At 39.3% G+C, this 12,087-nt stretch overlaps 1 protein-coding gene across 3 annotated transcripts in view; it reads left to right on the top strand.

Annotated features, from left to right (window-relative positions):
- The first annotated feature begins 357 nt into the window (after window positions 1–357).
- Window positions 358–12,087, top strand: part of tnc (tenascin C) — a 91,067-nt gene continuing 79,337 nt past the window's right edge. For all 3 annotated transcript variants that reach the window (XM_041786607.1, XM_041786606.1, XM_041786605.1), the window contains exon 1: window positions 358–480. The gene's annotated coding sequence lies outside the window, so the exon portion shown is untranslated. The remainder of the gene's footprint in view (window positions 481–12,087) is intronic.

Below are 12,087 nucleotides of genomic sequence, written 5' to 3'. Positions count from 1 at the left end.
CTCTCCAGCCTTGAGGCGTCCCGTTTCAGCTCCTTTGCTTTCAGTTACAATGCTGTGGAGAGGGTGAATGGGTGGGGGGGCATTTAAGAGAGCAGTAGGTGGGAGTGGAGTCTGACCGCAGAGGGTCTACTGTTTAAGAGAAAGGGAATTCTCTCTTTCACTCACTCTCCCCCTCTCCTCTCCTCTCTCTCTCTCTGCTGCTCTTCGTCTCTCTACCTCCCGTCATTCTCACCCTCTCCTCCTCCTCCTCCTCCTCTTCTCTCTCCTCACTGGCTGCACAACATCAGCCGGCTCTCTAGGTAGACTCGAGTAAACACTCTAAGAGAACAGAGAGGAGAGGGAAGATGACAGAGCTGTCAGCGCTCTGAGAGATACAGACCGGTGAGAACATTTGTCAGGGCTGGCTGACGAGGCTCCCCTCGACTCTGCTCCTGCTTCTTTTTTTGAATCAGTGGAAAGGCTGTGAGCGTTGTGTTAGCGGTAAGTCACTTTCTTTACCTGCATGTAGTGTGTGAATGGAAGCAGAATGAATGAGATGATTGCTTTATGCAATTAAGATAATAGAGACAATTGAATGAAGGGCTCAACAACTTATTTTAGCACATTTTCTCAGCTTCTTTTCCTCTGAAATGAATGGATATTCAAACTTTTTGTAGATTTTGTTTCGAGTAACATCTTAAGAAATGCAGGATGCAGCAAAGGTGTGCATTCTTGTACTATTTCCTAAAACTCCTATGTAAGAGTTCACATTTATAGAAGCAAACCTATTTATTGTACCTATTTATTGATTGTGATATTGAGTGTTTCCTGGCTTATTTGTGACTGAGCAGGATGCTGTTTTCTCACCTTCGGTGAAGAATGTAGGCGATGCTATAAAACAATCATTTCCATTCATCAAAGCAGCCGGTTTAATTCATCCTCATGTTTACAAGCGTAAGAGAATCTTTACTGCACACACCTGGATGCCAATTATGTTTTACTGTGAAGTTTTCCCTCTTGCTGGCAAATTTCTGTTTAATAGAGCAGGTTAAAAAAAAAAGAGTGGTGTGTGCAGGGATGGAGGTCCGTGATGAGCTGCTGAATTATTCTCGTTGCATTAGAGCTGCTGAGTTTTCATCTGATGGGATAGCAGAGGAGGAGTGTGTGCATATGTGTGTAGTGCTTGTCGGAGTAGGTCCAGCTGTACACTTTATGGTTGCCAGCAGACAGTAGGGCTTGTGTAACCCAGGAGACAGACAGCTGCTCTGCATTAGATGCTGCTGGTTGGTTCCTCTCCAGCCTACACACTGCTGCCTGTAAAACTAGCCGCCTCGCTGACACATACACATGCTCACAGACTCTTCATCTCCATGTCCTCCCCAGTCTCCTTTCTTTGGGTCAGTCTGTCCGTCCTTGTGTCCTCCACAGAGGCTACACAAAGAGAGGAACATGCAGAGAAGCTGATATTCGCTCATTATGATGTTAAGAGCACATATGGCAGATAGGAGTGTTGCCAATGGCTGATTTATCACATTATCTGTCAAACATTTTTGATTGTTTTTCCTCAGAATAATATAGTTTTAATAAGCCAGCTGAAAAGCAGCCTAATAAAGCATTTTAGCAGCACAATTTAAAAAAAGAGGATACCACTGAGTTAGCAGACTGCCACTTTATATTCAATTAGTGGTTGTAAAGTTCACCAGCGAAACCCAAGGAGGGCACCGGTAATCATGCATTTTAATCTTTCACTCACAAACAAGATTATTTTTAACCTTTAGACATCACTAGGGACATTTTTTTGTCCTTTTGGGCAAATTTTTCCTTGTTCTCTGCTCACCATTTTGGCTGTGTTAGTGCATATGGTCTAAATTTCGCAACAATTCAAATTTCAATTGCTCTAATTGGTCAGGTGATCACTGAAACAAATTTACTACCCTTTAAAGCCATTGGGGACAAAAAATGTCCACTTCCAAAAAACTGCTATAAAAACTTAACAGATTCATATTTTTTCTCCTTTTTTTTGCGTAAATCTCTTAAACAACTTCAGCTGTGCTCAAAACTACCAAACATTCAATCATTTAGAGGATTTTAACCCTTTAAATGCCACTTTGATTACTTAAAGATCAAAAAATGTGGTTTGAATGGGAGTCAATGGGACTTTTTCGGCCACAAGTGACTTGAAAGGGTAAATCAAATCAGATGCTACACACAAACTAATAATGCATCAAAGTCAATATTTTGGCTAATCTTTGACATACCCAGGACTGATTTAAACCCCCCCACCAACATTAGTTATCAGGAAAATAATTACTGTTGTGTGTGGTTATTTTAGAAAAAATATGACCATCCTGTAATCAAACTGGCATTTAAAGGGTTAAAATCATGAAAATAAGTCAATAATCGATTGTTTTGATTCGAACTGAAGTTTATCAAAAGATTTGACCAAAAAAAGCAGAAAAAATATTAATGTGTGTGTGTGTGTATATATATATATATATATATATATATATATATATATATATATATATATATATATTTATTTTTTTTTTTGGAAATGGACAACTTTGTCCTTAATGACTTGAATGGGTGGTAAACAAATAGAGTCACTAAACCTACTGTTGGAAGCTCTACTGTTCTCTCCTAGTCATAATATTCCCACAAAAACTTTCCTGTGGCATCAGCAAGCATCCCCAAATCCAGATCCATTAGGATTTTATCCAAAACATCACATCCACCTATCCAGAGACAGCTTAGAATCGAAAAACGATGGAAACTTTGAGATTTATTAACTGCCGTCACTCTAACCTTTCATGTAGGTGGAGCAGCGTTTCAAATTACTGGTTGTGAAATAACCTTTCTAAAGTAGAGGAGGCTGTCTGCTCTTATAGAAAATGATGTTAACAGGCACTGTATCTTACAGAAGCAGAAGGTTTAGAGCAGCGTTACTCAACCCTGTTCAACCAAACAGCCTAATTATTGAAAAATGCCTTTGTAAAAGCCATAATGTAGGTGGTGAAAAGTGGAAAAAACTGATTAAAGTGGCAATAAAAATAGTTTAAGGTGGTAAATAATGGTCAAACAGTGGAAAAAATTAGCAAAATAGGCATAACATGGCTAAAAGTGGGTGAAAAGTGGAAAAACAGGGAGAAAAAAAGTGGCAAAATAGAGTGAGAAGTTACAGGTGGCAAAAAAATTGCCAAAAAACAGCAAATAATGGTGATAAAAATGAGTGTAAAGGTGACTTAAATGGGCAAAAATGTGAGAAAAATGGTCAAAAAGCAGCAAAGAGTTGCAAGAATGCTAAAACAGTGGCATTTAATGGCAAAACACAGCCTAAATGGGCAAAAAGTGGCAAAAAAAAGTAAAAAATTGAAAATAGCAAAAAGCAGGATAAGAGGCAAAAAACTGGTAGCAAAAATGGGCTAGAAGTTGTAAAAATGGGCAAAAAGTGGCGAGAAAAAGGGGAAAAAAATTGCCAATAACAGCAAACCATGGCATAAAAACGATCGTAAAGGTGACTTAAATAGGCAAAAATGTGAGAAAAATGGTCAAAAAGCAGCAAAGAGTGGCAGGTATGCTGAAAACCGTGGTATTTAATGGCAAAAAATGGCCTAAATGGGCAAAGAGTGTCCAAAAAGGGTAACATATTCTAAATAGCAAAAAACCAGGACAGAAGAGGCAAAAAAAAAACTAGTGGCAAAAATTGGATAGAAGTAGTAAAAAGGAGCAAAAAATGGCAAAAAAAAAAAAAAAAGGGGAAAAAATTGCAAATAGCAAAAAGCAGGATAAGAGGCCAAAAAACTGGTGGCAAAAATGGGATAGAAGTAGTAAAAATGGGCAAAAAGAAATGGCAAAAGTGGGCTTAAAGTGGTAAAAACTGATTAAAAGTGGCATAAAAATGGTAAAAAATAGCAACTCTGGATTCAAACTGATTAATGTGACTTGCAACGGATAATTTCTGAGGATTTCTGAGGGAATAATATTCCTAACTACGATATAAAAGAGCCAGACGTTGACTATCACTGGTTTAGATCGATGCCAGCTCAGGATGCTTTGGGTTAAACCACGCATTTGTAATGAGCACCATACTGTACTGTTACTTTAGGTCCTGTACAGAACCTTGTCCCACTGTGGGATCAATAAAAGTTTATCTTTTCTCCCCTCATTTCTGCTTGAAATTGTCATTAGGTTCCCCTAACAAATCTTACTTTTCCAAGACCCTGCTTTGAGACCCAGTGGGACCCTCCACTGAAAGCTCTTGAAGGTAAGTTAGGAGAGCAAAGCAGGATTTATTACACTGTATACCCCTGAAGCTGTTGGAGGAAAATCATGTTCTTGTGATAACAGAACCCACATGTAAATCTGAGAGGGAGGGAGAGATGTAGAGAGAAGTTGGTGTGTGGAGCTATAGGGTGGGCTTTGATGGAGGAGACCCACAGGATACCAGGGCAGCGTCTGCTGGATGGTAATTGTGTATGACGAGGAGATGTGGACGTAATGAGGGGAGTGGGCTGTGTTTAGAAGAATTTACGATCACTGTATGCTCATGCAGACTGTCTGGGAACAGTTTTGTTGATTTTGATTTATTTTCATGACTTGCAGACGTGAACATTTCCAACATGAGCTTCTTCTCTCATACACAGTAGTAAGCATCACATAATGGCCACTTTTGCATGACAGGCATGTTGTCCCATGGTAGGTGGCAGTGAAGGCTTGGTCTATAAATATTTCATGATGCTTTGGCTACGCATATGACTAGCCACTGACAGTGACACTGGGCATAACGATGAGTGGGAAATGGGCCTTTGTTTGGACAGCTGTTGCCCCTCAATGCTCGATGTCCCACAAAGCTCTCTGAGAGGGTGACTGTCTTTAACCCCACTTAGCTCCTCCACTGATGATTGAGAGCAAACATTAATTCAAGATGACCATACTGAGCAAGATTCAGAGGGATGAAGAGATGTTTTAGATGTCATGTTTAATTCAGGACGATACAAAAACTCCCAGTAGCTACTGCCTTGGTTTCTGGTGATAAACCTGCTGGCTCCTGATATTACAGTATTCAAGCTTTTATGAGATGGTTTCACTTTGACTTTCCAGATGTCTTTCAGTAATTTGAATATCAGAAACTAAAGACACATAGAGGCATTGAAAATGGGTGTAATGATAGAAGAGGGTGTTAAACTTAGAGAACCTCTGCATCAAGTCTGGTTATATAAACAGAATTGTGGACTCCAGAATAAATCCTACTGTTTATGCAGATACTTGTTTGGCTTGTTTATCCTCTATGTTTGATATGCATGCAGATAACAGATGGAGTCTCTCAGTTTCATTTAGTTCATATTTCTATATGTTTCCTGGATACCAAGTGTTGCAGTACCATCAGAAACCAGAGGGGCAGAGTTGTGTTGTCCAGACAACAGTTCAAGTCTGAGCAGCAAAACACAACAAAGAAGAATAATTTGGAGTATACTGGAACTTTCTGGGTAAAGACTGTGAATTGGTTTGGAATTATAAGCTTATGATGCTGTTTTTTATCTAGATAACTGCAGGATTAACCATCAAAATAGGGTTTATTGCAATTTAAACATTGAGAAGATGATTTTTTAGTAATTCAAAGATTTTGAGTTGTAACTATAAAGGCACCAGAGACCGGGGACCCTAATTTCACCTGGAGGTGGTTGAACACAGCCATGAACATTCAAGAATAGTGCAGACAAGGCTGCCCATAATGGGGGGATAAAGGGAAGGTCTCTGGGTGCAGTCAAACTGGGGGCCCATGGAGGTTAGCAAAACCATGGTCCATTGTGGAGTTAAGCTGTGAAAACCATATTTTATATTTGACCTGAATAATAACCACTCTTGTCAAAGAAACAAATGTCTTTATTTATTCATTTGTGCAGTGAATGGCCTTCTTCAAATGAAAATACATTTTGTGGAAAACAATTAAAATAAGTTGAAAAATGCTCAGATTGGTTAATAATGGCAAAATATGGTGGAAAAGGTGGTGGAATTAGATTTCTAAAGAATGTATTTGGTTAAAGTGACAAAAACAGGCATAAAAAGTGGTAAGAGGGGATTAAAAAATTGCCGAAATGGCTTTTAAGTGCAAAAAATGGTGGAAATTAGGTGGAATGGGATGAAAATTTGATATAAACTGGCAAAAATGTGTTAACTGCAGTTAAAATTGGAAAAAAAAAGTTTTTAAAAAGTGATTGATAGAGGCAATAATGGGTCAACAGAGGCAACGATATAGGCAGAAAGTGGAAAGAATTGGTTTAGAAGTGGCAGAAACTGGCAGAAAAAGGTGATAGAAAGGGTTAAAATGGCAAAATGGGCTTAAAGTGGAAAAAATGTTCTAAAATTGGTGTTAAAAAGTGATGAAAGGGGGTTGACAGTCAATTGGTGTTAAGTGACAACAGTGTGATTTTGAAAATATTTGTAGTTTTTTTAAGGCATCTGGTGGCCCCGTCTCAGTGTCTCGAGACACTGGGCTAAATAATTATCCCTACCTTAATGCAACAGTTGTAGCTGTAGACCTTCAGACTCAACAATGTTATATGGGAACAAGGAAAGATGTTAAAACCTGTGTTGGGGAAGTTTAAAGGAATTTCCCACTCTTCTGAGTAACACTAACTTTCTCTTATCCTTGCAAAGCCAATGGATTGGCTTGATTCAATGTGTTGTGTCCCCAGTTTGGACCAATCAGGATCATTTGAGGAGAAACAGATGGTAGCTATGGGGATGTAGCTATACTGAAAACGTATATCACTAGCTGGGTTTCCATTACAGTTTTTCGCAAAATAAAAGCAATATTTCTTAAATTTCGATTAAGTACAATTGCGCTTTGAATGCGTTTCCACTGAAGGGAGTTTTGGGCATAGGCCTTGCAATTCTCATAAAATCTCATCTTGCATGAATCCGCTGCAGGGAAGCTTGACGCTCAAAACCTGTTGCGTGTTGGTACGGTTTTGGTTACATCTACAGCGGTTGCCTTGATAATTTTAAACAAAAGACGAAGGCAACGGATGAAAGTTCAGAGGTAAAGTCCGTATGTATGGCAAAAGCCACGCATAAGGGTAGAAGAATTATGTTAAGAAAAGATTCGCCTCTACACATACTACACCATGTTGTCTCGGAGTGACTGGTGATGTGACACCGCACGTCACGCCCCGTGACTTGTAAATGCGGAAAAAGTGTTTCCATTACACTTTTGCAATATATTTCTATATCAAACCACCTGAAAAACCTCCTCATGAAAGCGTAAAAACTTTTTAGCAATATGTTAGGGTTTTTTCGAAATTCAGGTGTTTCCATTACCAATTTTTAATTGCACTATTTAGATTTTGTGCATTTCCAAGTGTAATGGAAACCCAGCTAATGACGGTAAGTGACAACCATAGACTATAGAAAGAACTTGACAAACCCTGTGTGACGTCAGCCGTCTGCTTACAATAGGCAGACTCAAACAGCTCTTGAAGCCAATCTGCTGAGGCTTCCATATTGAAATTGCAGCCTCACCCGAACTTTGGATAAACCTAACAGCTAGCCAGTTAGCATTCTGGTTGACAGAAACATAGCCTCTGCCTGTCAAGGTATCTGTCAATCAAATGAGATGCGCTAATCAGCATGAAGTGAGGTTTTTCCTAAATATAATCCAAACGATCATGGAACAAAAAAATTCAGCCCCTGTACAGTGAGAGCACAGTAAGACACTAGCTAATGAGACGTGTCTGGTTTTTTGAACCAGGCTGTAAACCAGTTTATTTCTAGTGTAAAAATCGGCTGTTGAACATGCGTCAAGATGTGACTTCCGGTGTTTCTGCAGCCAGCCTCGAGTGGCAATCGCGGTATTGCAATTTCTTGCACTTCCACATTGGCTTCATTTTTCAGGACCGGAGGTTGCCGCTTGGCGGTAGCAGCAGTTTCACTAGAGCTGATCAACATTTCTTAATTGAAAGAGGATAAAAAGGACTGCACTGAAGGGTTTTCTTGGTGGAAAAGATGTTGCTGCTTTCTTCTGTCCAGCTTAGGCAAGCCAACAGTAATCAAAGCATTGTGTTATGCAGTTTACTCTGCTGCAGCAACAACCTACTACTAGACTGACTAATAGTAATGAATGTGACAGGATGGTGTTTGATGTTTTTTGAAAGGTCATGCTCATCCCAGATACCACATATGGGTTGCTGAGATTAATGATGAGATTAATGGAGGTAATCCTTGAACACCTTTTGAAAATTGCCTCTTTATTTTAACTATATAAAATGTTTTACATAAAGTAATTGATTTGGTGGTATGGACCCGCAAAGCTTTTTCATGGTTCCTGGCATAATGCATATATCTGCCAGTTTGCAAAATTCAGGGTTAATGTGTGCAGGCTGCAGGCTAAGTCATGCCTACCAACAAAATCCATGCCAGTCATGTTTTGCTGATCATTTTCTGCTTAGTTTAATGTCTGTACGAGTATAACCTAACTGAGTTATTTTTAAAAGGCTATGTAGTTATGAAAGGGAGCTCTAAATATTACATTCAAGTCTCAATTTAAGGAATATGTCAGTAACTAGTAGGACATTCTCTCACTGTCTGGTGTGCTAAAATAATTATTTATAAGGCTGTGAATTTGCACTAATGAATGAATCCCTTACAAACAGTCGCCACAGTATTCCCCTCTGTTCCTCTCAGTTGAGTCATCACCACAGAACATAGACCCCCTTTAAAGCATCCCAGATGGTTTTTAAAGTTCCTGCTATGCTAATCTGCTACGGGAAAGCAGTGGAAATGTTGGAGCTGTGGGATCCGGGATTCCTTTGTATTGCCCAGCCCTCCATTGGAGGCATCCAATAGATGAGCACATGTGGTAGACTCTTTGCTCTGACACTTTGCCTCCACTAGTGACCTTGCACATTGGAATGCATGAGCCATAATGTTCTTGGAACAAGATGGGGGCCCTTTTGAGAGGGACAGACAATTTAAATTGGAGAAAATGGTTAAAAACGGGGAAGCCAATGAAGAGCCGCCACCGGGGCCGGGGGTCATTAGGCTCATACAAGTGTTTGAATGGAAGGCACTCCCAATTTGGACACGCAACACGCTTCAGGCTTTCATCACAGACAAGGACAAACAGATGTCCGGGTACCACAGCCAACATACTTCAATGTCTAGTGGAGAGAAAAAAAACCTGTTTGAATGGAAGTAACCAATAAACCTCCTGTGTAAAGTGCTGAAATATGCAGTCCCTGAAAAACCTTTCTGAGGTTCTTGTATGTTCACTCAGCATTTTGGACTTGGACTATAATGGGACAAAGAAAAAACAAACTGGAGCTTTGGATTACTAATTGGGATTTCCACTGGATGATTTTCAAATCTTAACCAGTCTCAAAACGTGGGAGAGCACAGACATAATGATAGTTCCTACCAAGTTCTAAAATGAGAATCCTCAGTAAGCACATGCCATGATTGGGTTGTGATGCCACTTCTACTCTGAATATTTTATTTCAGTTTAAAAACGTGCTGACAGCTTAGAGGAGAAGTCGCAAGTGATCCTTGTGATCACTTTTGACTTGCAGTTAGCTCATCTTTCTTTGGTTATTCAAATGTTGCCTTACAAATGTTGATTATTTCCTTTCAAAATTAAGGTTTTCTATTAAAATAGTCTTAGCTAAAGACTGTACAAATTATGAATTACAAACATAATTTGTGGTGACAGTCGGCTCAGTTGGTAGAATTGGTCATTCCTCAATCTAAAGGTTGTGGGTTCAGTCCCCAGCTCCTGCAGTCACATGTCGATGTGTCCTAAGGCAAGATAACCTGACACGCCAGATGGTCCAAGTCTGGTTTCTCACATACATCTGGTAAACCACTCATAGACGGCGTTTGGGAAAGAGCAGAGTCTTTGAAAAAAAAACTCGGAGGGTGATTGGATGAACATTCTGTCTGTCACATCTTTACGGGTCAATCAGAGCAACAACACAGGTGAAGTGGCTGTTATCGAGGTGTGAGGAGTAAGCTCCAGAGAGTCCATGGCGACTAGACATGTCAGTACACGACTGTTGTCATTTTTGAAAAGAAAACAACTCACTGCTGTTCTTTGTGCTTCCTTTTACCAGAACTGGACCATGTTTATGAAATAAACTTTATAAGCTTATCATGATGGAAAAGATGTTTTCCCTCTTCTGCCAACGTGCTTCAGCACATGTTTGTGAGTTATATGGGGACACGGTTCAAGTTTGCCAGAAATGAATTACAATTTTTAATTTAAATAAGAGCAAAGAGCCACACTGAAAGCTTTTCATGATGGAAAATACGTTTTTTGGACTTCTGCCTGTCTGCTTCGTCGTTACATTACAATTGTTACAGGTGGGGTTTCCTTGTGTGTCTAATGGCTGTTCCTGCAGTAGTAAGCTTGGATGCAACTGTAGGGAAACAGCAGTTTAATCTGAATTGGACCACATTTGGTTTTTAAAACAAGGGCATAGAGCCCCACCGAGCGCTTGTCTTGGCAGAGAAGATGTTTTTGCATGTTTCCTGTTAGGCCTTAGCATTAATTTTATTTGCAGAGAACCTCCACATGGCAGCATTAGCCTATCAGCTAGGGAGAAGCGCATACAATCTCATTTTCTCTTGTTGCTTTGATTGGCCCATCCAGAATGTGTCAGACAGAACATTCATCCAATCACCTTCTGAGAATTTCTTGAAAAGTCCTGCCCTTCCCAAACGCTTCCTGTGGTAGCTTTCCCAGATGAATGTGAAATATATATCCATGCAATGGAAATATGAAACAGTCGATCCAGTGTGTCAGGTTTCACAGAGTAAGCAACTAAATTAAAACCCCTGAAAAGTGAACATTCTGGGGCATTTGACTTTAGTGAGTCATTTTGTACATGCACTCCTGTAATTTAAGCAAGCAGCATATTTAGCTGTCTGCAACACACTCACTATATTAAATAATACATCTAAAAGTCACGATTATTTATTTGCATTTTTTGCATTCATTTGATTCACTATACCACCACTAATACTACTCATAATAATAATAATAATAATACAAATAATAAAAATTAATATTAATAACAACAATAATAATAACAATAAAAAATGATCATAATAAAAAAAGAAATAATAATAATAATAATATTAACAATAAAAATAAATGATAATAAAAATAAATAACAATAATAGCTTGTTTTTTCATTTATTTATCTAAACTTTGGTTAAATCTAATTTACTATGGCATGCTTAACATTATTAAAAATAATTAGGTGTTAGAGTCCTGGTCAGTATTGGTATTTATGATTGAAGTGTGAGGCTCTGGCCTGATTTGGAACATTATGATTATTTACTGTGTGTCTAGTCTTTGCAGTAGAATTTCACCCTGATGAAATCTTGCTATCTAACACCACTCCAAACTTATCTACCCCAGGTCCACAGATCAATTTCAGAACTGTGACTGCTGCAAAGCTCACAAAAAATGACATCATGAAAAATAAGCGGACCAAAAGCTCTCTTGAGGTTTCAAGGTGATCGTGCTCACATCTCACAGCTGATTACCTGAGAGGAAAGGTGTTAGTTACATGGTAAGTTTAGACGTGTCCCTGAAATTGACATCAATACCTCTGTGTAGCATTACGACACAGCCACTGACAGGTTCAAGTCAGATTTTTATAGTGGTTGCAATGCAGTGTGAAAGCTGAGGAGAGGAAGTAGAATGATGGGCCGTGTGGTTACCAGAGAAAACAGCAGATGTATGTGCTTCCAAGCTTTCACACCACGCAGGGGTTAGACTAATAAACAGTAGGTCACAAGCACCCAGCATGTCAAAAAGCTCATGAACAATGAGAAGCATCCAACCTCTCCATCTGGACCCAACGAGAACCAGAGCACAACATGGAGGCAGCACGGGGGGAGAGCCATAAAGAATATTGATGGGTGTCATGGCAAGCTGAAGATAAACGCAATGAAAACTAAATTGAGACACAATTGTCTGCTGTCTGCTTGTGCTCAACATTTGTTTTGTCCTATCTCTGTGTCAAAGTGGGAATTGGTTTTGGTTGTAGAAATCGTTTTTTGGGGCAGTATCCGTCAGAGATGTCAACTCCGTCTCCAAATCAC

The sequence above is a fragment of the Cheilinus undulatus genome, linkage group 5 (genome assembly GCF_018320785.1).
Source record: "Cheilinus undulatus linkage group 5, ASM1832078v1, whole genome shotgun sequence".
Taxonomy (NCBI): domain Eukaryota; kingdom Metazoa; phylum Chordata; class Actinopteri; order Labriformes; family Labridae; genus Cheilinus; species Cheilinus undulatus.
The sequence above is the reverse complement of the archived record's forward strand: the minus strand, read 5'-3'. Positions and strand labels throughout refer to the sequence as shown.